Source organism: Trachemys scripta, chromosome 2 (genome assembly GCF_013100865.1).
Source record: "Trachemys scripta elegans isolate TJP31775 chromosome 2, CAS_Tse_1.0, whole genome shotgun sequence".
Classification (NCBI taxonomy): Eukaryota; Metazoa; Chordata; order Testudines; family Emydidae; genus Trachemys; species Trachemys scripta.
The window spans coordinates 257,466,763-257,494,442 of NC_048299.1; the positions used below are offsets into that span (position 1 = coordinate 257,466,763).

General features: G+C 42.6%; 1 long non-coding RNA gene across 1 annotated transcript; it reads left to right on the plus strand.

Moving 5' to 3' along the window:
• Positions 1-27,407, plus strand: LOC117871676. Its single transcript, XR_004644329.1, has 4 exons — positions 1-1,895; positions 5,572-5,682; positions 10,026-10,085; positions 27,234-27,407. It is a non-coding gene; the product is annotated as an uncharacterized LOC117871676 (long non-coding RNA).
• The last annotated feature ends 273 nt before the right edge of the window (positions 27,408-27,680 follow it).

Consider the following 27,680-nt stretch of genomic DNA (forward strand, 5'->3'; position numbering starts at 1 on the left):
TATAAAGGACCTTTCCAGCAAGAACGTAACAAATATGTTCAATTTAAAATGAAGAACTGTGCAATAGGCAGGTAGGAGTTTAGAACTGATCTGTGGGCAGGGGAAATTGACTGCCATAGCTACTTTGCTGTTCAGATTTTTAACAATAAAACTAATTACTCAAGATTAATTTTTTTCCACTAAACCTCCACACATGTTTGACAAAACCTAGAGTTTCAGCTCTTCCAATCATTTATCCTCTGGAGATTCAGCAACAGCTCTTTCTTTGAATATATCTGGCTCACAATGTTAAGCCAGGATAGCAAAGATGATGTTAACATACCAGGCTGTGGAGTCTAAAGAAACCCATGGTAAATTCAGTGCAAATCCTCCCATGTTAATTCATTGTTAACGTGGTAAATGAAACATACAAAAGAGAAGAGATCTGGAATTCAAGCTCCTGCTCTGTTCTTATTTGTTCTGGTGTAAATCTGGAGTAACTCTACTGAAGTCTGTTCCTCAGCTGGTATAAATCAGTTGTACCAGCTGAAGATGTGGCCCATAATGCCAAAACTAGTGTGAGTGAGAAGAGAATCAGGACCAAAGCACCTACGGCAACTGTACTCCTCCGCCTTTTATGGGATGCATTACTTTTGCATAGAGTTTTCATGACACAGTCACATAACATGGGAATGTGACATGGCATATGGATGATGTTGAAGAGGTCATGTTCAGTAGTGTCCCCCACCAGGCCAGGACCCTGTTGTGGTAGGCACTGTACAGATATAGATAGATAGATAGATAGTCCTTGTCCCAAGTAGCTATTTAGACTGTAAGCTAATAGTTAACAGGCAGATGAGATGGACAGATTAGTGGAAGAATGGGACCGTTAGGCAAGACAGGAAGTTTTAGCCTAAGTTAACTGTGTGCACAATAAAGTAGTCATGCTAATGACTTGTCAATGCTAATTAATAGTTCTTATTTTGATCTGCAAACAGTAGTTTTTATCACAATTCTGAAATTAAATCAGAGTGTTTTTATTTCCAAATCTATTATCAAGCATCCCTTTTGAGTTTGCTGAATTATGTTTTCTAAAACACCATATTTTGGATATGACGTACTTGAAATGGGATTGTCTTTCTGTCGAGCAGGCATGTCTGTATTGCAGTAAGCTCTACAAAGGTTTTTGTGTTTACTTAGTACTAAACAAAACTGCATTTTTATGACTGTTATAAATACATGGCGCCAAGATTTTCAGAAGTGACTAGTGATTTTGGGCACCCAACTTCTGCGTCATTGTAAAAGGGCCTGGTCAAATCAGGCCCCTTTAAGTTGTCTCGGGTGAGGCACCCACTAATGACTTGGGAAAGTCTTGGCTCTGATTTATTATACAAGGGGAATAACCTATACCAGTAAAAGGCACCTTTATCCTGGCATAGCTGCATCCTCACTACAGGTTGTAAAGTATAACTATTTTAGGTAAAAAAAAACCCACACCCTTAACAGGACTAGTTATACTGGTACAAAATTTTCAGCCTGCTCTTAACTAGGCCCCCCTTTTTCCACTTAAAGTTTTGCATTCACAGTTATTTGTGGACACAATTTAGATCTTTACATGTTTCTGTACCTGATCTGTGCGAACAGTCACGTATTGAGATGTCTAAATGACTTAAAATATGCCTTAACTTACAACTCTGTATCTCATTCTGAATATTCTGAGCCATCCAGGCCCCCTGAATTCCGCAATCCTTTAACTGGATTCTCCAGAGGGAAAAGAGGGAAGGAATGATCTGATGGGTAAGGCAATGGACTGGGGTGCAGAAGAGCTCCATTCTATTCCTGGCTCTGCCACGGGCCTGCTGTGTGACCATAGGGAAAGGACTTCACATCTCTGCTTCTCCTTCTACCGAACAGAGGTAATGATTCTGACCTCGTTTGGTGAAGTGCTTTGAGATGTAGGAATGCAGAGTGTTGTATAAGAATGCAATTAATTTTATGGTCGTTGTAAGGTTCTAAAATCTGTTTTCATATGAACGGTGTAATTTTAACCTGTTAATTCCAAAGTATCTACCACCCGAAAATGACACTTTAGGAACAGTGTCTTTGATGAAATGACTGTAGCACTGACACTATTGGAGGGTTGCCAGTTTTGGTTGGACGTATTCCTGGAGGTTTCAACACATAACATAATCTTTAATTAAAGATTAATCTTTAATTCCTGGAGACTCCGGGACAATCCTGAAGGGTTGGCAACCCTACAGTACTGCCATAGGCCATTTAACATGCTGCATGGAGCGGTGGCTGCTCCCCTCTATTGGCCAATATAGTTACCTAGGCTGGAGTGGAGACTCTCTGGGTGTGCTTGCACTCTAGATCCCTCTGCTTGTGCTTGTCTGCCTACCTCCTTTCTGACTCACCTCTGGCTTCTCTAGTGGCAAAGATACTCTCTCCCCCAGCTGACTCCTGTTCCCTTAGAAACTACCCAGCTTCTCTCCCTTATCCCTGGGTTTTGAGAAAGGGTGAACCATGGCAGTTGGGAAAGAGGAAATTCTCCATGCCAGGCTGCAAAGTATCAGTGGAACTGCTCTAAATCTTAGGGCTGCAGTAGGCTGCCATCTGCATAGAAGGATTTAGTTGGTTGGATCTATGAAGTCACAGATCCACTGACCACACCACTTCCTCTCCTCTACTCCCGGCACAAAACCCCTGCTCTTCTGGTGCAAATGCAGTCCCTACAGAACACAGCTCCATGATACTATGAGGTTGCATGGTCCTCCTCTGGTTCCCTCTCAGATCCCAGCCTCCACTTGTGCGCACCAGAACTCCGCTGATTCTGCTATCTTTTGTGCTTTCTCACTGAGGGCTAATGGGAGACAGGATTTATTCCTTCATGCTTAGTTAACCACAGCTATAGACAAACATCTAGTACCAGTAGGAAGATTTGGGGTCCTTCAGTTTGTAAATGTTTATCACTGCATGCTACTGACAGAAAAAATGTTCGGTCTTCTAACTTTACTGTGCATCTTTGATGCAACATTCCAAACTACGATCGTTCAAAGCTACCATTACAATTTGATTCTGAGCTCTTCAGAAGTATTGGGAGCATAGGCTTTCGTGGGTAAGAACCTCATTTCTTCAGATGCAAGTAATGGAAATCTCCAGAGGCAGGTATAAATCAGTATGGAGATAATGAGTTTAGTTCAATCAGGGAGGGTGAGGTGCTCTGCTAGCAGTTGAGGTGTGAACACCAAGGGAGGAGAAACTGCTTCTGTAGTTGGATAGAGTTAACACCACCCTATACCGAAAACCCACCGACCGCTAAGCCTACCTTCATGCCTCCAGCTTCCACCCCGGTCACACCACACGATCCATCGTCTACAGCCAAGCACTGAGGTACAATCGCATCTGCTCCAACCCCTCAGACAGAGACCAACACCTAAAAGATCTTCACCAAGCATTCTCAAAACTACAATACCCACACAAGGAAATAAAGAAACAAATCAACAGAGCCAGACATGTACCTGGAAGCCTCCTGCTACAAGACAGGCCCAAAAGAGAAACCAACAGAACTCCACTGGCCATCACCTACAGTCCTCAGCTTAAACCTCTCCAACGCATCATCAGTGATCTACAACCCATCCTGGACAATGATCCCTCACTTTCACAGACCTTGGGAGGCAGGCCAGTCCTCGCCCACAGACAACCTGTCAACCTTAAGCATATCCTCACCAGCAACCACGCACCGCACCATAACAATTCTAACTCAGGAACCAACCCATGCAACAAACCTCGATACCAACTCTGCCCACATATCTACACCAGCAACACCATCACAGGACCTAACCAGATCAGCTACAATATCACCGGCTTATTCACCTGCACGTCCACCAATGTTATATATGCCATCGTATGCCAGCAATGCCCCTCTGCTATGTACATTGGCCAAACTGGACAGTCACTACGCAAGAGGATAAATGGACACAAGTCAGATATCAGGAATGGCAATATACAAAAACCTGTAGGAGAACACTTCAACCTCCCTGGCCACACAATAGCAGATGTAAAGGTAGCCATCTTACAGCAAAAAAACTTCAGGACCAGACTCCAAAAGAGAAACTGCTGAGCTCCAGTTCATTTGCAAATTTGACACCATCAGATCAGGATTAAACAAAGACTGTGAATGGCTATCCAACTACAGAAGCAGTTTCTCCTCCCTTGGTGTTCACACCTCAACTGCTAGCAGAGCACCTCACCCTCCCTGATTGAACTAACCTCATTATCTCCATACTGATTTATACCTGCCTCTGGAGATTTCCATTACTTGCATCTGAAGAAGTGAGGTTCTTACCCACGAAAGCTTATGCTCCCAATACTTCTGTTAGTCTTAAAGGTGCCACAGGACCCTCTGTTGCTTTTTACAGATTCAGACTAACACGGCTACCCCTCTGATACTTGAGCTCTTCAGACTCTCTTCTATTATGTGTCTGTGTTAGGAACACTACAATGGGGTCCAATCCTATCTGGTATCTCTGGGTGCTACCATAATACAAATAATAAATACAAATAGTTGTTAAATACTTGCCTGAATTATTTGTGAAAGCCCTGCCCAGCACAAATATGGGACTTCGGCTACTACTACAGTTAGTTATTGCTGGCAAAGGTGGCTGGCTTTTTTTTTAAACTCCCTGATAAGTCATTCAAAATATGAGCTCTGCAGAGTGTTTTAGTTCTTTACGCTTTTAAGTGAGCTAACCTAAATTAGAATCTCCTGAAATCAATAGTTCATTTTTATCACCGAATTTTCTAACTGTCTCATATAGATCATATAAATTATCTCTCACGGCGCTTAAAAGTTTATAACAACATAAAACTACTGCAAATTTGGTGTTAGGAAAATCGATATTTTATGGCTGTTCCTTATACAACTGCCATATTAAAGGACAACAACTATTCCAATTGCAGATTTAGCCGTAGAATGCACTATATGCTGCCCTTTAATATAGCAGGCTTGAACCATTATTATTTGCAATGTCACAAGATGAAATGGTGCGCTGCTTAGCCATACTGACATTATTACAACAAAAAATAAAGATAAATTCTTTGTGACGCAGAACAATGCAGACTACGAAATTCAAAGTGGAAGTTAAAAGCACTGTCCTGGTCTATTGTATTTGACATAAGAACATTTTGCTTTCCAAAAATTGCTACTGTCTGAGTTTCATACTGCTTCAGTTCCCATCTTAAACTAAATGTTTCTGTGGCTGTTCCAAAGCTGTCACACCAGAGGTGATTACATTTCATTGGTGGATGATGTAATCAGAACAGGATGCAATTTTTTCATTAAAACATTGATTTTCCAATGAAAAATGGCTTCTTGTCCACAACAAAACTTTTCACAGAAAATTTTCATTTTAGTTATAATTTTCCATTTTTTGGACCAACACTGGAAAATGAAAGCTTTTTGGGAAAACAAAAAACAATTCCTGGGTTTGGGTTTCATGAATGTCAAAAAATTAAAAAAGAATTACAGGACATGATTAATTATTTTTAATTTCCCATGAAAAATAATTGGAATCTTTTGATCTTTTACAGATATGTCCTTTGGCATCAAATAAATCCCTCTGCAGGAAAACCCCACAGAGGGGATTGGGAACTCTGTGATGGCATATATGGAATTCACCTCCCACTCGAAATGCGGAAAGGGTAAGGTTTCAGAAGGCAATTGGATGGAGGCATTCTGAAAATTCTCCCATGTTTTCATACATAGATGTGGAGGAAAAAGCTGAGGGCTACTTCCTGCATGCCTTCCCTTATACCAATCAGAATATGGCTCCCTGAGGAAAAGTAGTCTCATGGGACCCTACCTGCAACTGCCTTTAGCCTGTGAGAGGAGCTGGGGGTTAATTGGTAGAGGGAATTTCCAAAGTTTTTCACCAGCTAGGCACTTAAATCTGTACTTTGGCACCTACTTCAACTGGGTAGCATTAAGTGGAAGGCCAGCCTAAGGGTCATGCAGCATTTAAAGCCCTACTTCTAGTGTTTAAGTGGATGTGGTGCACAGGCTCTGGGCTGCAGGGTGCATCTGACTATTGTAATAACACATGTGTTGCTACCCTGAGACCTTTCTGCCCAATGTCAGCATGCAATGACTTTTTTTAAATCTAGGTTTGAAAACTCCTGGATGTGGTGGGGAGTTATTTTTATCATGGAGACTGTAGGAGTGTGTGGCCATCCTTCCCTGTCAATCTAGGATGGAGGCCATGCCTCCTTGCTGTCCTGTTCCTAGAAAGGCAATCTGAAAAGGGGGAAATTAGCTGTCTCTGGCATCCAGGGCCTCTGAGCTGGGCTGGGCGGTAATCAGGCTCTTGGGCTCAAGCCCTCAGGCAGGGTGAACCCCCAGACTGTCTAGGGATCTGGCCCTCAAGCAGGGCAGAGCAGTAAATAGTTTAGGAGCCAAGCCCTCAGGCAGCGGAACACCAACAGTCTAGGGGGCTCTGACCCTAAGGCAGGGCAGAGCAGTAATTTGTCTACGGGCCCAGGCTCTCAGGTAGGGTGGGGTGCCAAACAGTCTAGGGGGCTCTGGCCCTCTGGCAGGGCCAAGCAGTAAAGAGTCTAATGTACTAGCTCTGGCAGACTGTAGACCAACACAGGCCTCCTGGCCTTAGGTGGTGTAACCTATAGAGCTAGTTTGCTTGCTTCCATATAGATCTTTTCTTATGAGTTTAATCGTTTGTTACATTATAGGTTTGTTGTTTGTTATTATAATAGGTTTATCAATTTGTATTAGAATATTTTAGCTATAATGCAAAGAACCTACAAGCAACATCCAGTATGTTAAACTAAGGCAAGTTAACATATATCTGTTTGAGACCTTTATCTTAGATAGGTTGCGATGAGCTAAAACATACAGTGTATATATGTTTGTGAATTTCAAAAGATAAGTGGGCAGGTTAAAGCAAGTTGGTAGGTAAGACCACCCAAGTTCATGGCCTTTTTCAGACTTAACAGGTACACCACAAAGAAAATGGAAATAACCGGTTAGGACAGAAATAACAGAAGTGAGGATGAGCTGATGGTTTCTAATAGTTACGAATATGTCATTAATATGCATGACCATGACAGCCTATAGAGTAAGTGTACCCTAACATTTTGTGAGTGAGGAAGTTAAGTTTGGACATGGAAGAAGGGCACTTAGAGCTCAGACCCTATCATAGGGCAACCCACCATGTTGGGCAGGTTCAGCTTGTTGATTGTTAGTTCGTCATTGTTAGTTCTTAATTGTTAGTTTTAAGTAAATTCTAAGTTAGCATTTCTAGTCTTTCTATAAAAAGAACAGGAGTACTTGTGGCACCTTAGAGACTAACAAATTTATTAGAGCATAAGCTTTCGTGGACTACAGCCCACTTCTTCGGATGCATATAGAGTGAAACATATATTGAGGAGATATATATACACACATACAGAGAGCATGAACAGGTGGGAGTTGTCTTACCAACTCTGAGAGGCCAATTAAGTAAGAGAAAAAAACTTTTGAAGTGATAATCAAGATAGCCCAGTACAGACAGTTTGATAAGAAGTGTGAGAATACTTACAAGGGGAGATAGATTCAATGTTTGTAATGGCTCAGCCATTCCCAGTCCTTATTCAATCCTGAGTTGATTGTATCTAGTTTGAATATCAATTCCAGCTCAGCAGTCTCTCATTGGAGTCTGTTTTTGAAGTTTTTCTGTTGTAAGATAGCCATCCGCGGGTCTGTCATTGAATGGCCAGACAGGTTAAAGTGTTCTCCCACTGGTTTTTGAGTATTATGATTCCTGATGTCAGATTTGTGTCCATTAATTCTTTTGCGTAGAGACTGTCCGGTTTGGCCAATGTACATGGCAGAGGGGCATTGCTGGCACATGATGGCATATATCACATTGGTAGATGTGCAGGTGAACGAGCCCCTGATGGTATGGATGATGTGGTTAGGTCCTATGATGATGTCACTTGAATAGATATGTGGACAGAGTTGGCATCGGCTTTGTTACAAGGATAGGTTCCTCGGTCAGTGTTTTTGTTCAGTGATGTGTGGTTGCTGGTGAGTATTTGCTTTAGGTTGGGGGGTTGTCTGTAAGCGAGGACAGGTCTGTCTCCCAAGATCTGTGAGAGTAAAGGATCATCTTTCAGGATAGGTTGTAGTTCTCTGATGATGCGCTGGAGAGGTTTTAGTTGGGGGCTGAAGGTGACAGCTAGTGGTGTTCTGTTATTTTCTTTGTTGGGCCTGTCTTGTAGGAGGTGACTTCTGGGTACTCGTCTGGCTCTGTCAATCTGTTTTTTCACTTCAGCAGGTGGGTATTGTAGTTTTAAGAATGCTTGATAGAGATCTTGTAGGTGCTTGTTTCTATCTGAGGGATTGGAGCAAACGCGGTTATATCTTAGAGCTTGGCTGTAGACAATGGATCGTGTGGTGTGTCCAGGATGGAAGCTGGAGGCATGTAGGTAAGTGTAGCGGTCAGTAGGTTTCCGGTATAGGGTGGTATTTATGTGATCATCGCTTATTAGCACAGTAGTGTCCAGGAAATGGACCGCTTCTGTGGATTGATCTAGGCTGAGGTTGATGGTGGGATGGAAATTATTGAAATCATGGTGGAATTCCTCAAGGGCTTCTTTTCCATGAGTCCAGATGATGAAGACAACACGGCTGCTACTCTGAAACCAGTCTTTCTATAGCTTTTACTTCTAGCTTCTTCTAAGTTCTTCACCTCCCACTCAAGACTTGAAGAACCTTGACCATCAAACTCACTTGACATGCCAGAGACAAGGCTAGTCCTTTGTCGCTTATCAAGGAAGGGTGCAAGTATATTAATGGAGAATCTTTTATAGCATATAATACTACATGTACTGCTAGAACAATATCATTGCTTTTGTAATTGGTTGATTATTTGATTACTACTCCATTACTATTCTATTTATCTCAATAAAAGGCTTAGAGCTGCCTTTTCTTCTCAGTGTAAGTTTCCTTGTCATACATCCCAAGGGTCTCTGCAAATTCTTTTATCAGATTAATTGGCGAGCCTATAACCCATATTATCTAAACAATATTATTAATCTCCCATAAAATCAGGCAACCGTGGGGAGGCTGCCACCTCAGGGGTGGGGCTGGCAGCAGAGGGTAAGGCCCAGGGCCCTGACGGGGGCAGAGGGTTCCACCACTGTGTCAGCGGGGAATCCAGCCGCAACATGATGACCTGGATTCAGGCAGCAATGCAGCCGGACTAGAATCATTTGTCCCTGGGCTACTTCCTCCCTCCCCTCATGGTGTACCTGGATCCTGGGGTACATCTCCCTCGGGTACACCCCCAGTGACAGTCCCAGCAGCTCCTCGGTGTCTGGCAGCTCTCGTAGGTCTGGGGAGTCCTCGGTGCAGCAGAGGTCCTCTTTGGGTTCCCATTCCAACAGCAAGTGGGGACATCTGTCTCCCTTGGCAGCTCCAGCCCAACTAAGCTGCACAGCCTTCCTTTTGTACTTCCTGTCCCACCCTTCCGCTTCCCGTGTGGCAGGCCTGGCCTTCCTGGTTTCACCCACCAGGGGGCTGGCGGTGGTGCCTCCCTGTCAATATCAGAGGGAGGCCACAAACCCTTGCTATAGAGACACTAACTCTTATTTTACTATATCCACTCAAATGATAATGCTATAACGATAAGTCCAGAACCTTAATACATTGAAAACAGGAAGCTGGTGCCAAATTTATCAACAGACTTTTAATAGACTCTTCAAATGTCATATTAAATAGAAAAATATCAGTATTTACCAGTTTCATACTATCCATGGTATCATCAGATAGCTGAGGGACTTGATTACAGTCATCATGACAATGCTATAATAAAGGATTATGAATTGTTTGTTTGCTGACTTGGGACCAATCTTAAAAGATTGTATCGTAAGACCAGAATTCAGTCTCTTTTAACTTTATTGTATTAAAAAGTTACAAAAACTCACTGTATGATTTTTACTATGCCCCAGCCATGAGAGACCCATTATTTAATTCTTTGTTTATTTTCCAGATGCTGTATATGCACAATGTAAAGGGTGCCCAGAGAATGCAAGCAGGAAACAGGCATATGGTAGGCATCTATAACTTATATGCATGTGGAAAACGCCATTAAAATTAGAACTTGTACTGTGTGTGTGTGGTGGCCTCTCCAAACTAGAATTCATTAACTATTGTCACAACCGGATAGCTCCAGTTTACAGTGCACCATTTCTTTCATGCTGGCAGGGTACCAAGGAATCTCACTATCTACCATGGGCCTCCAGAACCAGCCACAGCAGCAGCAGCAAGAAAGGCAGGGTGATCTAGGCCTATTTCTTGTAGTGTGCAACATATCATGGAGGTGTCCTCCTGGACTGCTCCTTGATGATAGACACCCAATAGCAGCAGCAAAATTCACCACTGTTCCTTTGTCTGGCTAGGAGATTGCAGCCCATCCTATGGAATGCAGACCTAGCTACATCAGTGCATGCATGTGTTGCCAATTCTCATGATATTTGGTGGTTTTCATAAAGCCCCAGCTCCTGAAGTCATCTGAACATGTGAGACCCTCAGCTTTCATTTAAACACCCTTCCTCTACATTTCTAACCCTCATGGTTGCAGAGAAAAGCTTGTGAATGTGACCCAAGCGCTCTGTGAAAGGTTTAGAAACCAGAAACCAAAAAGAAACCAAAAATGTATTTTATAAAACTTCCTGATTTTAAACAAATATCATGATTATTGAATGCTTGGGGTTGGCAATGCTGTATCCATGACTTCCAAGCTTTGATTATTAAAACACCCTACACCTGGAGGTGAATCCATAGTCATCAAAATTCCATCTGGTACAGAACAAGCACATTATTTCAGTTCTGCCATCATTGCACGGTTACCTATTGAATCTTGGAGCAAGTGTAAAATTCTGCTCTTGCTTTTCAGTGCTCTCCACCCTGCCTGAGACCACCTGTCCCACTGCTAGCAAGACTTCCCGATGAAGCGATGATCTTTCAGGGGTAATGACATTCCTAGATGATAGGTTAGAATAGTAAGCCGGAAACCCAGCCTGTTTGGCTGCTGGCCTATGGCTAAGGGTCCCCACCAATCATAAAATCATAAAGTATCAGGGTTAGAAGGGACCTCAGGAGGTCATCTAGTCCAACCCCCTTCTCAAAGCAGGACCAATTCCTAACTTTATCAAGAGGATCATCAGAAAACCTGACCAGGGCACAATACAACACCCCCATCTCCTGTAGCTTGTCTTCCCATAACACTGATGAGAATGACATCATAGTCTTACTCTGCCTGCCGTCAGGATAGGGCCAGAACATAACTAGGAACAAAAGGTTAGTGAGGTGCATATGTGAAGACATGCACAGGCAATCTTTAAGGGACTATATTGAGAGGGCGCCTCTCTCATTCAGTGCACAAAGTGTGCACTCAGTGACGCAAGGCTCTGCTTCTATGACAGCCTAACCCAAAGCTCATTGGAGTCCATCTGGAACACATGGAGGTCAGTGAGCGCTGGATCAGGACCAGTATGTGCATTTCATGTAGGGCAGAGCGTTCTAGTGCTGTCTGACAAATAGTTCCACAGAATGAAATTTATTTTGTCTATTAGTTTCCTTTTTGAAAAACCTAAGAAATTCCCTTTGAAAAAACTGGTAAAAGCATGTTAATTTTGGAAAGTGAAGCACTCAAAAATCAGAAAAGGCCAAGGTGAAAGTTGCCTCTTTAGGCACGACTCTGCCCCCTTGTGCAGATGCATTATAGTCTTTCATTGTGTAAACTTATGCTGTTATTGCTATGGGACCACTGCTTCACTCACTTTAGCTTGTAGCTGTTTTGTTGGAATTTTATAGCATTTGCTGATGAAATCATTAGAGGAAGAGGCAAGTGAAGGTAGCCACCCTGAGGAGGGTGAAACCACCAATGCCTAAAGCTAGCATGGAGTAGTCTCTCTGAGCCCCAGCGCAATTTAGGCTGGCTCCTTTAGTTTTGCTTCCGGCCAGTCATAATCTGGCTCTAACTTCCCCAGTGGATCTTGGGCCATTCAAGTATATGTATTAGGAGCTGAATTCTGCTCTGTTATGCTATAGCAAATGTCATTGATTTCAATGGAGATACTCCTCAATTTACACTGGTTTTAACCAAGACCAGTCTTGGGCCCTAGGCATTAGGTGTTACTGAAAAGGGAAGTTTACAAGAAGTTTAATGTGAATAGAAACATGCTTTGGAAAATGGACAGTGTGAATGGATGGACAAGTGTGAAATGGACACAGTTTAAACATCAACAGCAGCCTGACTGGCTTGAGGAACCCTGGTTGCTGAGAAGCCTTAAAGTACAATGCCACCTGTGTAGGCTTTTGCCAGGTTGCCGTGTCCTTTCCTAATTCAAATTGCAACTATAAGGATGATAAAATGGAAAATAAATATTTGTGCAATGGCTGGGAACAGCCAATTAGTTTTGCACCAGTGAGAAATAATGCACAGCTCCCTGTGTCTTTAACAAGCTGGCTCTCAACATCTAGTGTAAAATATATCTTCACTACCCAAATGTACTTACAAATTTAAGTAGCATGAGAACAAAATGTATTCTGCAAGTGGTAATAAAAGAAATAATGCAATAAAGTTTCCGTATTTTATTGGAAGAAGAAAACAATTAAAACAAGATCCAGGTAATAACTTATCTACCAAATGTCATAATTATCTCTTTTGCAGCCAAAACATGTATATTCTTTTCCTAACAGTCCCTTTCCCCAAGGAAAAATAAATGTATCTAAGAAATACTTGTTAGCAATGCAATTACAGACTTAATTCCCCAATCAACTCCACACACAATAAAAACAAAAACAAGCAAAAAAACCCCCATTGCAATAACAATGCAAAATGAAGGGGGAGAGGGAAAGAGAGCAAGCGGGAGAGAGAGACTGACTGATTAAGAGTTTCGAAAAAAATATATTTTTAATAAGAAATGCTGACACACACTATTGCAATAGCATTTGAAAGAACCATTCTCATTTACTTTTCAGCCACACCTCTGTCTCTTTCTTCTAGCCAACAGGTTGGAATACATGGCTGGGGGTGACAACACCCCTGTGTACTGACCAGATCTTCAAAACTGCTCAGCTTCCATTTAGGCACTAAAAGAACTGGCCAGATTGTCAAAAGAGCTGAGCATATTGAAGCTAATCTGGGTGTCAGCATCACAGTGAGAACAGCTGGTGTTGAGCACTTCTGAAAATCTGGTGTTTATTTAGCTGCCTAAATGGAAGCTGATCTCTGGAAAATCTGGCCGCAATGGTGGGTGTTGAGACCCTGGATGCCTGGCTCTGAGGCGCTTTGAAAATTTGACCCTAAGTGTTCAGCTCAATATGCTAAACCACTTCCCTTCAGCAATCCTGAAAAACACAGCTGGTGTCCACTAGAGCTGGAAGCAGGTGTCTGAGGTCACTCCCAAATGCAAGTCTCCAGCATCTGTGTATGGGATTGTATCTCCTGATATTCACTGGCCCCATCAGGCATAAGAGCCTGCTACTTACAAACTGCCAGCAAAGTTGCTTCTTTAGGAGCATGTGCTCTTGCTGCTTAAGGTGTCAGGTCACTGACTACCATGATATCTATATGGGGCCATAGTTTGTTTTGGTAACATACCTTCCTGGTGCCAGATTGTGGTTACAAAGAAGAATGCCATGTTCTCAGCCCACAATCTGAAAGGTAAAAGAGTGCTGTTCGCTATAACTAATCTGTAGAACCTGAAATCCAGCCATGGCTTTGGTATGTGTCCCAACTTTGTGCTTCAAGCTGATCTCTAGTTTTAATTAAAATAGGTACTTCATAGCTTGCTGCTGATGGCAGTCACCTTTGTGGAAGTGAGGGGTCATTGGTGGCCCTGGCAATGCGGGAGCTCAGTGGAAGAGTCTGTCAAAAGTTTTCATCCTCTGAGCACTGACTACAAAAAAAAAAAAAAAATCAGAAGAAAAATGTTAATGTTTAAAAATTCAGTACTTTAAAATATTAAACATTAGCATCCTATTAATGATTTTTAAATTGGCACTAAGTCAGGATGGAGACATTCTCTCTGCTAGTCTCATACTTTGGGCCCCTATATTTTCAATGCCACACAAAAATGTCACCCCTATTTCTACTGATTTGTCCTGTCTAAGACCCCAGTCCTAAATGACACCTACATGGAGAGACAGGTGAAGTCACTAGAGCTCCACATAGGTTAACAGGTAGTTCCATACTTACAGTAGGTGAAGAGAATCATAGTAATCAAGCTGGAAAATGCCTGGATCACCACATTAAAGGCAATCCTGAATAGAGCCATATGAATTGCTGATACACAATGGCAAAGAAAAACTTGCAGATGATCTGTAAGATGTCTCATGTCGAGTAAAATTGACTGACTTTCCTGGCATTTTCTATTAATAGATGCACTAAATTTCGCACTGTACATTTAAGCTGTCAATATCTCCCCGCATCATGACAGGATGAAAGTTTTGTATTTTAAAGCATGCTTGATTGGAGTTGAAATCGGATCAAGAATATGCTTCTTTTACTGGCTGAGATTTTGGATGATAATAATGATAAGGGACTTTCATTTGCAAAAGCCAATGTGATGTCTCACTTATCTCCGTTGGATGCAAATTTGGAGAAATGTCCTTGACTTGGGTCATTAGAATTGCTATGATTGGATTTGTGACACTTTTAATATAGACTCAGAAAAACAAAATGCATTATTACTGAAAGAGGGAGATGAATTTATTGAGATGGTCTGAATAATTTCTCTGAATTTCTCTGCTTTCTGTGTCTTGATGAGCTTTGGATTCTGTATAAAGAGGAACACCCCTGCCTTCGTGAAAAAAATCTGAAAAGATTTCTTTATAACATGCTTCTCAACCCACTTCCTAAGAGGTATGACCATCAGCACAAACAACAGTAGACATAAAACAAAGGTGTAGATTAAATAGAGTGAATAATCTATGGCTGTTTTCCTAGCATCCAGCTGAGGCCTGAGACCCCTTTGCAAAATGATGGAAACAAAAGTTACAGGCGCCCAGTGCTTTTAAACAGAAATGGGCATGAGCTGTAGCACTGCAAAATGGATTTTAAATTTGATTTAATTGTAGGGTCTTGGATCTGACATTTTGATTCAGCCCTTTACAGATATAAGGGATGGTTGTGGGGTCCAGATCCAGACTTATACGCCCAACACCCCTGATCTTTGAGGGTATTTTGCTCTGTGGTCCTTTCTACTTAAAGGAAAACATACTTATGAGAAGCAGACAATAGCATAGCAACAGCTGGACACCTTCAAATGTCACCCTTCCATCTAGGAGACAATAAACTCTTCCTTTCATATGCTTTAGACCCTTCCTAGCTCGGCTATGAGGATAAAACTGGTATTTCACTGTCATTCCCGGGTGGTGAGAAACTTGGCATTTTCATTTTGTAGGACTCCTGCAGAGATGCCTGATTCGCAGCCTCTAGCGGCGCCCACCATCTGTAACGGCATGTGAGCTCTCATTGCACATGGTGGTCATGAAATAAAATGTCACACACAGCCAGCTGCATTGATCCAGTTATCGCAGGATATTATTCTAATAGTGTCTTCTAATAATAATAATAATAATAATTAATAATTTTCTTTTAAAATATTTAAATTAAATGCGACTTCTCCGCTCTTGGTGTTATCAAGGGCTAGGCCTAGTGTGGAGGAAGCACACCAAGTTCAGAATGAAAGACTTGTGTGTTTCTCTTGATGTGATTACGCACTGACCAGTGAATTACACAAGCACTTAGATTTCATGCTTGATCTGATCCAGGGAAGAGCTAAATGGGGGCACTGAAAGGTGCAAGGTTCCAAGAGGAACGTTTTCCCATAGATAAGAAGATGTAGTTTAGAAGATTTATCATCTGAAGGACCAAATAAAGAGGGGAAAACACTGATCGCTCGCGGCATCTGGTTTGTGATATATGTGGGGTAGATTAAGACCATATCCTTAACATCTGGGGATGGCTGCTTGAGGCGGTAGGGTGACCAGATGAGAATTCCAAAATATTGGGACCGCCGCAGGGGTAGCGCCTTTTCAATTGTTACACTCACCCGTCCGAGTCTTCGGCGGCACTTCAGCGGCAGGTAATAAACCTTGCCACCAAAGAAGGAAGTACCCGCTGCCGAAATGCGGCCGAGACCCGGACGTGCCAGGTGAGTGTAACAATTGAAAAGGCGCTCCTCTGCCTGTCACCGCCGCCTAAAATGCCCAAAACAAAATATCGGGACAAATGGCGTCCCGACCGTAATTTGGTCGGGATGCGGGACAAACTGCTCGATATCGGGACAGTCCCAATTTTATTGGGATGTCTGGTCACCCGATGAGAAGGCCACAGCAGTCAATCAGCATCGAAAGTCTCTGTGTGTGTAGTGTTGGAGTGGACCACACAGTGAGAGTTTGTCTGGGGAAAGGGACTTAGAGGAAGAGTACATTTGCAGGTGGGGGCTGGCATGGTGCACTGTTCACTTATTCACTCTATTTGCCAGCAGGTGTAAAGAAACATGGCCAAGCCATTATTAACGAGATCTCTTTGTTCTCAGGCTCAAGTGCTGTCTTATTTATTGGGGATACACGGGGACAGCTGACAGTACAATATATTTGTAGGTAATTTGTGGATCTCTGGCTCTGTAAAAATCAATTGAGGCTGGTAGAGCATGCACGACACCACCATCCCACAGAGCGTGTGTTGGGTTCTGGGGGAAATCCCAGTGTGAGGCATGACAGTTAGGCTGGAAATGATGAGTTGTGCTGCTCTTTATCTGAAAGAGCATCTGGCAGGCGCTCGTTTTCTCTCTCTAGATGTTGTGTGGGATTTGAGTGCATGGGTAAAAATGTAGACTGCCAACCCCAGAGGCAAAGTTTCTTCCTTTCTCTGCCGAACAGTGGCGCAAACTTTCCCACTCTCCCCCACCAATGTGCATCAGCCCTGACCTGTGGGTATCACTAGGGCCCTACCAAATTCACAGTCATGAAAAATGCATCACGGACCGTGAAATCTGGTCTCCCACCGTGAAATCTGGTCTTTTGCGTGCTTTTACCCTATCCTATACAGTTTTCATGGGGGAGACCAGCATTTCTCAAATTGGGGGTTCTGATGCAAAAGGGAGTTGCAGGGGGTCACAAGGTTATTTTAGGGGGGCTGCAGTTGCCACCTTTACTTCTGTACTGCCTTGAGAGCTGAGTGGTTGAAGAGCGGCGGCTGCTGACTGAGGGCCCAGCTCTGCAGGCAGCAGCACAGAAGTAAGGGTGGCAATACCATACCGTGCCATCCTTACCTCTGCAATGTTGCTGGTGGCAACTTTGACTTCAGAGCTGGGGTCCCGGCCAGCAGCCACCACTCTCCAGATGTCCAGCTCTCAAGGCACTGCCAGCAGCAGTGCAGAAGTAAGGGTAGCAATACCACAACCCCCACTACAATAACCTTTGCGACCCCTGCCCAACTCACTTTTGAGTCAGGACCCCGACAATTACAACACCATGAAATTTCAGATTTTTAACAGCTGAAATCATGAAATTTATGATTTTTTAAAATCCTATGACCGTGAAATTGACCAAAATGGACCGTGAATTTGGTAAGATCCTAGGTATCACTTTTAGGTTGAGGATATAAGTGATCCCCCTTCAGGTCAGCAGCCCGCATGCTGAATAATGCACCAATCCTGTGGGGATAATAACCAGAGACTTTATAAATGAAAAGTAGGACGTAATACATATGCATGAGAGGCAGAGTGAAGGTTGCCCCTTTCTTGCTTCTGAGTGCTTCACTTTGCATCCTTCATGTACTTTTTTGATTGATTTAATATTTATTATCATTATGTCTCCACCCATTTAATTGTACTGGGGGGAAAAACACATTTGTTAACAGCGATGAATGACGGGAGAGTGATAGTGAAGCTGAAATACTTGTTATTTAGACTCTCAGTTCTTTGGGGCAGGGACTGTCTTTTTGTTTTGTGTTTATACAGCATCTCGCACAAGGGGGTCCTGTCCTTGATTTAAGTCTCCTAGGAGCTATGGTAATGCAAATAATAAATAATGATGATATTCATCTCCTGTCAATAGACAGCAATGATGCTAATGGAATGGGAAAAAATACCTCCTTAAAGGTTTATTGCTTTCCAGAACATTTTCTCCTGATCCGGGCACTGTTTTGCAGACACAGAAGGGGGAATTTATTATTGCTGAGTTTGTCTCATGACAGGCTGTGTAATCATCTATCTATCTATCTAAATTATAAAAATCTTGCCTATTTTTAAAGGAAAATCTTCTGTGACTGGATATGCTGACTCTTGATGATACCTAAATACAGCATTGATAGCTGCATTCTAGCTATGGAAGCTAAGGAAACAGGCAATGTTTTAGGGGTAGAGGACTGTGTACAGTGTCTAGTAAAAAGGGCCCCAGTCCCTGGTTGAGGCCTGTTGGCACTACTGAAATAGAAATAATAAATCCTAAGGAGAAAGGGAATGCAGCTGTGTACTATTCACATACAGATCTCAGTAACCTGTTTCAGGTTGTTAACTGCAATAATGAATAGTTCTTCTTGTCCCCTAATTTTTTTTAAACATTTGTAGAGAAATTCCAGTGGTGGAGAAGGAGGGGAGAAAGGGATCTTTACAGCAATCACTTAGATTAAGGAGGCTTGCGCCAACCTGGGCAAAAGGAGGGTTTTTTTTTCTTTCAAGGCTGAGCAGGCAGGGTGGGAAACAGTGCTTTGACTGTTGCAGGCAAATCAGGCTGTTTTAATCACTTTTCTTCTGTGCGTGTGTGTGTTTGCGTGCTCCAGGCTGAGTCAGCAATCTGGGGCAAAGTAGTAGGCTTCTCATCATGTGTGCAACAAGGATTGCATCATATCATCACGGGGGAAAAAAGTGCCACAAAACCTCCAATATCAGAAACCCAGCAAGCCACTGTTGGGTGAATTGGTGACGCCACTAGCCGTAAGACAGCAGCTCCCCTTGTAGTGGATTTATTGACAAGATTATTCAAATGTGTTGTTTTTAAACCTTTGGCGGAGATTTCTCCTTCATTGTGAGAGCATTTTTACCCCTGCCTGCTTCCAAAAAGGGAAGGAGCATTTGAGGAAAAAAGTTTTCATCATGGCCACCGCAAAGGGTCTTGAAAGAACTTGTCTTGTGGCTGACGGAGGCACCAAGAAGTACTCCTTAGCTCTAGACAGGTAACGCAGCTGTCTGTGTCTATTTCACTTTATATTGCTTTGCCCTTGAAAGTACAATGAGCCAGTTAATCTGCAGACATTACTACTGAATTTGAAGCACTCACTTCTCTGAGTCTCAGACTCTATATGGGATGCACATTGCACTATGGTATTGTTTGGGGTTTGGTGGGGGGGTTTTCCCCTTCCAAACTTTCTTATTAAATGTTGGTTTAAGATACTAGAGATTAGTCTAATGCATCTGCGATGGATTGACCCAATCTACCGTTGAAGCCAATATCTCCTACAATGTATTTTATATGCTTAGATGATTTATGGTAGTATGCAAAAATCCCACTGATTATAATGTGCTTTTAGGTTGAATCATAATAGTGCTATTGACATTGTGTTTGAGTCCAGGCTCCTTCATGCCTGGATGTCTAAATAATCTATTAGGTGTTAAAGAAATGTGATGGCATTAAGGGCTTGATCCTACAAAACCTTACTCACATGACTAGCCAACTGGACTTGAAGTCAATGCATGTACTCATGTGATTGAGGATTACTCATGGGAGTAAGGGTTTATGTGAGCAAGCCTTTACTTGGTAATCCTTGTAAATGGATTTAGGGCCATATCCTGTATTTCCTGCCTTCCTCAAGCTCTGATGGGCAAGGAATGAAGGACTGGGCTATATATTAGTTGAGAATTGAAGGGTATTTATTCTTAAATGTATTTGATTGTGTGAATTAAATGGTAATGTTTTTTTGTTTGGAATTTTAAAAAAATGAGTACAAATGTCTCCTAGGAAATACCTTTATCTTGAAATGTATTTTCATTCTTCCTCATGCTTAGGAGCAGCAAATATTTTAAATAAAATAGCAGCACTGCTACAGTTTAGCACCTCTTGACATTTTCATTATCTCTCTGCTTTTCAGCTTATTTGTTGCTTGGCTCTCTTAAAATGTGTGGGGCAGAAACTTGGTAGGAAACCTGTCCACTCTAATGAAAATCTAGCTCTGTGTTTTTCCACTGTGCCCACCACCACAGTATCTTAGTGCTTTAAATATTTGATTATTGCTTTAATATTATTTACCTGGCTGCATAAATATAAATGACGCTGTCCAAAAGAACATATACATTAGCAATAATATTTCTATTAAATCACACTCCCCACATGTTATGGGACTCATTATCAGTTACCAAGGAATCTCAGTGGTGGTTTACAATTCAGCTAAAACAGCTTGGGGGAAGAGCTTCACCCTCCCTCTGGCTGCTTTGCACTGGGGCTCTAAAAGCCCTGAATCTGATTGAGGGAATAGTTTTCTGGCAAAGGAACTGCTGAAGACAGCCATAAGGCTGCCTTCTCATCACCCCCTCACAAGCCCTGGTGTTCGGGGGTGTGCCAGGACAGGGCTGGGGGATGGATGGGGGTGGGATTAAAGCACATGGGGTCTTGGGAGATTGACGTAGATCCTCAGGGCTGTTTAAATTGTGCTACAATTGCAGAACAGCCCAGGATTAGGACAACATAGAGGTGGTTTAAAGCAAAGCTCCCCTCTCTGTGCTGTAAGTTCTGTGCTGCGCCTGTTTTTTAATCTGTAAAATTCTTCATGGACAAGTGCTTATTACTTATATTACAGTAGTAACTAGAAACCTCCACCAGCTTGGGACCCCATTGTGTTAGATGCTGTATTAACCCATAAGAACGGCCATACCGAGTCAGACCAACAGTCCATCTAGCCCAGTATCCTTACTCTGAGGGTAGCCAGTACCAGATGCTTCAGAGGGAATAAACAGAACACGGCAATTTTGAGTGATCCATCCCATGTCATCTAGTCCCAGCTTCTGGCAGTTGGAGGTTTAGAGATACCCAGAGGATGGGTATCCATGACCACCTTGGCTAATAGCCATTGATAGACCTATTCTCCCTGAATTTATCTAATTCTTTTTTGAACCCAGTTATACTTTTGGCCTTCACAACATCACATGGCAACGAGTTCCACAGGTTGACTGTGAATTGTGTGAAGTTCTTCCTTATATTTGTTTTAAACCTGCTGCCTATTAATTTTGTTGGGTGACCCCTAGCTCTTGTGTGATGTGAAGGGGTAAATAACACTTCCCTATTCACTTTTGCCACACTCTTCATGATTTGATAGACTGCTATCAGATCTCCCCTTAGTCAACTCTTTTCTAAGATGAACAGTCTCAGTCTTTCTAATCTCTCCTTGTATGGAAGCTGTTCAATGCCCCTAATAATCTTTGTTATCCTTTTAGGTACCTTTTTCAATTATAATATTTTTCTTTGTGATGGGGCAACCAGAACTGCACACAGTATTCGAGGTGTAGGCATACCTTGGATTTATACAGTGGCATTGATATTTTCTGTCTTAGTATCTATCACTTTCCTAAAGGTTCCTAACATTCTTTTAGCTTTTTTAACTGCTGCTGCACATTGAGCAGATGTTTGCAGAGAACTATCCACAATGACTCCCAGGTCTGCTGTGAAAGGCAGTGTATCTTATTGGATATAGTAGTACTGTGACTCAGAAGATGTGGGTTCTATTCCTAGCTTTGTCACTAACCTGCTGAGTGACCCTGGACAAGTCACTTAATTGCTCCGTGCCTCAGTTTCCCTGTGTATAAAATGGGGATAATGATGCCAGTCTCCTTTGAGATCAACTGCTGAATAGCTCTATATACAAACCTAGTCGTTGTTGTTATTATAGTGGAGGAAAAATCCATACCCTGAAGAGTTTATAATCTTTGACCCTAATCCTGTAAAGTACTGAAATCAGTGGGGCTCAGCAGAGGCACAGGGGGCTGTCTACACTGAGCTCTGTCTACTATTGGGATCAGTGACAACATACAATAGTTGGAGGAAAGAAACACATGTAGGTGCAGGGAGGATGGGGTAACAATATTATGAGCATATATTTGCATAGACTGGCTGTGTGCATGGTTTTCTAGGTGTAATAAACTGATTAGTAGTATCCGAGGGGTAGCCGTGTTAGTCTGAATCTGTAAAAAGCAACAGAGGGTTCTGTGGCACCTTTAAGACTAACAGATGTTGGAGCATAAGCTTCCGTGGGTGAATGCCTGCGTCTGATGAAGTGGGCATTCACCCACGAAAGCTTATGCTCCAATACTTCTGATTAGTAGTAGTAATCTCAGTTTAGTCCTGGGGATAAATTACTGTATTTTTCAATTCTTTGTGTGTTTGTTTAGCAGAAACAACCCTGCTGTATTGCTTTCAAAAGCATTTATTTTGCAGACAAATTGGCTACTTCTTTACAACACTTTTTTTTTTTTTAGTAAGCACCTTTTTAAAAAAAATATATGGAGATATACCTATCTCATAGAACTGGAAGGGACCTTGAAAGGTCATTGAGTCTAGTCCCCTGCCTTCACAGCAGGACCAAATACTGTCCCTGACAGGTTTTTGCCCCAGATCCCTAAATGGCCCTCTCAAGGATTAAACTCAAAACGCTGGGTTTGGCAGGCCAATGCGCAAACTACTGAGCTATCCCTCCCCCCCCCCGTCATTATTATTATATTATTCTGATGACAAAATCCTAGTCATCATACTCATGTTACTAGGAAGTCTGGCTTCCTGAACCTCTCTCTCCACAATGTTTTGGAGAGAACGTATTGCTATAGGCCAGTGGATCTCAACCTATTTATCATTGGGGGCCACATATGCGGCCCAAAATGTGTTACCTGGACCGCAGGTTGAGAACCCCCAACTCCTCCCACAGACCCCTATGCCTCCCTCCTAGAGACCCTTTTACAGAGTGAGGCCAGGAACAGAACCCTGGGCGGGGGGCTGGGCATCAGGTATCCTGGACCCTGCTGTGTGGGGCTGGATGGCAGTCCCGACCCTGGACCCTGCTGTGTGGGGTCGTGTGGTAGGGCAGCTGGGTGGTAGCCTGGACCCCAACCCCGCGGGACTGAACGGCAGCCCAGACCCCCGCTACGTGGGGCAGGCATCTGGGAATCTGGACCCCACCATGCAGTCCAGCGGCCTTTAGCACATAGCTGGGCCACAGCTGTGTGCTACCCTGTTTCCCCGAAAATAAGACAGTGTCTTATATTAATTTTTGCTCCCAAAGATGCGCTAGGTCTTATTTTCAGGGGATGTCTTATTTTTCAGAAATGAAAAATGCCTTATTATCGGTGGATGCCTTATTATCGGGGAGGTCTTATTATCGGGGGGATGCCTTATATTACAACGAGAGGCAAAACTGTAAGTAGGCCTTATTTTCGGAGGATGTCTTATTTTCGGGGAAACAGGGTAATTGGGCTGCATGTGGCCCGCGGACCCCAGGTTGAGAACTGCTTCTATAGGCTCAGGTTTTCAACAGACACTAGTGATCCCAGGTTTTGTTTGCCCAACTTGAGACACTTTAAAGGAAGCTGTTTTTCACAAAGTGCTGAGCATCCACCCTGTTAATGAGTACCCAGGAACAATTTGATATCCTACTCGGTAATACTGTCATTTGTGCAGGAGTGTAACAGTTACACTCGTTATATCAATGACTTGTTGACCCAATCCAGTGCTGATGAATGTGTTTCCTGTTATGTATTTTATATGCTTATTAGAGTTATTGCACTGTGCAAAATCCTATTGATTACAATGGGATTTCGGATGGCTTTCTAGCCGTTTGACTCAAGGCTTCATCAATCTAGTTTCTTTCTATTGTTAAAATGCAAAGAACAGTAAATCAAGAGACAACATTAAAGTAAGTTTTGATTGCCCTGAGAAAGTCTGAAATTTAGAGTTGCAAGAGCAAATCCACCCCTAAGGGGTAGACTAATACTCAATGTGTGTGATGGACGGTAAGTTTTAAGATTCTCTGTGGAAATGCAGAATTCTTCTGCTGAGTTGCCCTGATATCAGGTGCTAGAACTTTGCATAGAGCTGCAGAGTTGCTTTTGCGGACTCATCTTGCTGTCAGGACAACTGAATCTTATCAATGCCAACCCAAAGAATATAAAAGGGTTTAAGTGGCTCTCAGAGGTAGGGGAAACCAGAAGCAGTGACAAGAGGGACAACCCTAAGAACAGGTGATCTGAGAAGAAAGCTTAGGGCTTCTTGACAGTTGAAAGTTGTTTTGGATTAATATGGGGTGTGAATTTAAAGTGCTATAGCTGTTCCTGAATAACACCATAGGCCTTAGGCTTGTAACTGATTCCTGCCCACCCTGCTCACACCGCTGTGCAAAGGTCTGGCCTAAGGACTCTGAGGAGAGTTAGTGAGATGACTCTTTTAGACATGGACTCATTTTAAATAACAAAGATGTGGGGTATGTTTAGTTCCTCCTATCCTAGCTTTCTGCTAGTGGAGAGATAGTGGGCCAGGGTTCCTGTACCCACTCAGAGAGGACATTACAACACCTAGAGTGTTCACCGAGGTGGAAGACCAGCTGGAAAAGGCCTTGACAGTTTGAGTGCTCAGCCCCCAGTAAAATCTCTGCACCAAAGGGGAGAACTGGAAACCTTTGGGATGGAGGCAGTGAAGGACCAGGCTCTGCTTTTCAAAAGGGAGACACCCTGCCAAAGACCTGCCTAACCAGTAGGCAGCATTGTAGGTGATTGTGCATCTTCTACAGGAGCCCTTGAACATGGAACTCATTCCCTCTTTGGGCCAAAATCAGATATCAGGGACTACTTCAGAGCCCATCTCTTTTCCTTGGCTTTGGGGAGGGGAAAGTTTGAGGAGTTTATCTTTTTATTAGTGGGTATAAAGTCTATGATTATAATCTTGGCAGTTAATTTATTATAATTAATTAATTATTATTATTATTACTTGTATTGTGGTACCACCTAGAGGCCCCAATTAGGGATCGTGGCCCCATTGTGCATATTCACCGTGCAGACATATAATGAAAAGACAGCCTCTGTTCCAAAGAATTTACTATCCAAGTACACAACAAGAGACAACAGGGGGCTACAGCAACCAGAAAGGGCGAATACAAGTTCATCGGTCTGTCTGTATCCACCTGTTGTCTCTTGGTTGACACTTAGATTGTAAGGTTGTGGGGGGCAGGAATAGTCTTTTTGTTCTGTCTTTGTACAGCGCCTAGCACAATAAGATCCTGGTCCATGACTAGGTGGATTTTATGAGCTGAGTTAAGTTTCATATGTGGCCAGCCCACAAAACCTAACTAAACAAAATAATTGCAGGCATAATGACTGTCAATTAGATGTCTACAAAAACAACAAGGAGTCTTGTGGCACCTTAAAGACTAACAGATTTATTTGGGCATAAGCTTTCGTGAGTAAAAACCTCACTTCTTAAGTGGCATGGCCAGTTTCCAGCCCCTCTGCACCACTCAGCCAACACAAAGGGGGAAGAACCAGGGCAAAGAATCTGTCCCTCTGCCTTGATCACTTGTTACTGGAAAAGTTATCTGATCAAATAATCCATATGATGAGTACAATTAGTTTCAGGGGTTTTGTCCTGAACAGCAGGCTTACTGTTTCACAAACAGCACATGAAAAGCTGTATAAAGTCAGTAAGATCTATGTACCTCCTGAAGTTAGGGGCCCTTTAACTCAATCTACAAGACACATATTAATCCCAGTGACAAATCCTTCAGTGCAGGGAATGTGAAAACAGTCTGTTATTACCAGAGTGCCGTTAAACCCAGGTCTGCATCATATCTCTGAGCTAATTTCAGACTCAAAACAATAGGGCAGTTCATTGCATTTCAAGACTTTCATTACATTACATTCCAAGACGGTAATGTGGCACATCAACATTCATAGACTGTAGATGGGTAGAGCGAATGATTTTATAAACTTTATATATGTAGCATTGGGAAGAAATAGTTGGTTATCATACTGCACTCCTACAATAGCAATTCAGGAAGTATGGCAGGGGAGTTTTATTGTTGAATTTATTACACCAGAAGCAGCTGCTGCAGCAGTAAATACTGTAGTTGAAGTTACATAGTGGATTCTATTCTAACCCCCTTGGGCCAGTGTCTATTCCATCCAAGCTTTGCTCAGTGTAGGAATAAAGGAGTAGAGAACAAAGGCACTTACAAAACCATCTTGGAGCCACCTGGCCCCTACCATAAATTAGAGCAGTCTCAGGATTGCTCTAGAATATGCTTGGCACAAGGGCCACAGGGGCCAGTCAGCAGCTGAGGACAGCTGCAGTACAGTGGACCCTAACCATACCCCTTTCCTTCCATCCCCTGGTATCCCCTATGTTGGAGACTTTGAGAGGGGACAGGATTGAGGTGTTCTGGCAGCTCTAAATTTACTAGGAAGCCGTCGTATGTTGGGGGGATTCTCTAGCAGCAAGTTCTGCTCAATGTTTGCTCCTTTTATGCCACTTGAGTAGCATAGATGGGGACCAGGCTACCGTGCGTCCCCTGCTTATAGCGACTCATGCTTTTTCCATCTTTTGGGCTGGTAATTTCCATGCTTAGTCTCTGCCTGAAGCTGGATTTTTTTGGGTGTGCACACATGGAAGGTTTGAGAAACAGTTCAGCCATTTTTGAGTATGAGGAGCGTGGGATAAGTGAAGTTTTTCAATTATAAAAAAAGGAATTGTGGCCCCTTCTAAAATAATAAATTGCTGGGAGTAGAACATTGAAATTTTCTATGGAACTAGCCCTTGTCGAGAAGTGCCTTTAAATGTTCCATTGAATTTGATTTGGATTTGCCCGAGTTCTGACTTTCTGCAAGTCATGCTGTACATTTGCATGGAGCTTTTTGTTTTGTTTCTGCTCAGCTCATAATGTGCACATCTTAGGAAGGCTGCACTGTGCATGTCTAACTTAGGTGTGTAATGAAGAGAGCACTGAAGCGGGGCATAAGAACAAACTGAAGATCCACGGTTTCTTCGAACCTGACCCTGCATACCCTTACTCATGTGAGTAAACCTCTCATGTGAGTAGTCCAACTGAGGTTCAATGGGGCTTTTGACTTCAGTGATTAGGCACAGATGTGTGGGATTTCAGGAGTGTACCCCTGAATAGAAATAGCTTTGAAATCTTCTGGTTCTTTCAATCTCCTAGGATGGGACTGCAGCAGAATAATTTAAACAAAGAAGAATGCCAGGAGGAATCAGAGGATGCTGAAGATAATCCACTTTACCACTGCCATAGCCACTCAATGGCCTATGAGAGCAGAAAAATAGAACAATGTCAAGCTAAGCGGAAGCTCTATGCAGCATCAATAATTTGTCTCATCTTCATGACTGCTGAAATTATAGGTGAGTACAGCTCTGTGTTTTGCCATCAAGGAAATTTCATATTGTTCTCAAGGTCAGTGATGTTTGAATCCTTTTGCTGTCACTCTCTCTGCACCTATTGTGATCTTCATTATAGAGGGGCGAACCAGCTGGGATAAAATAACTAATCCCAATCTTTTCCAATTAAAAAAAAACTGTAAACTTTTTTAGTGAATTTCTCAAAACTTTTGTGTGACTGTCATTTAAGGATTAAGGCTGGATCCGGAATGGA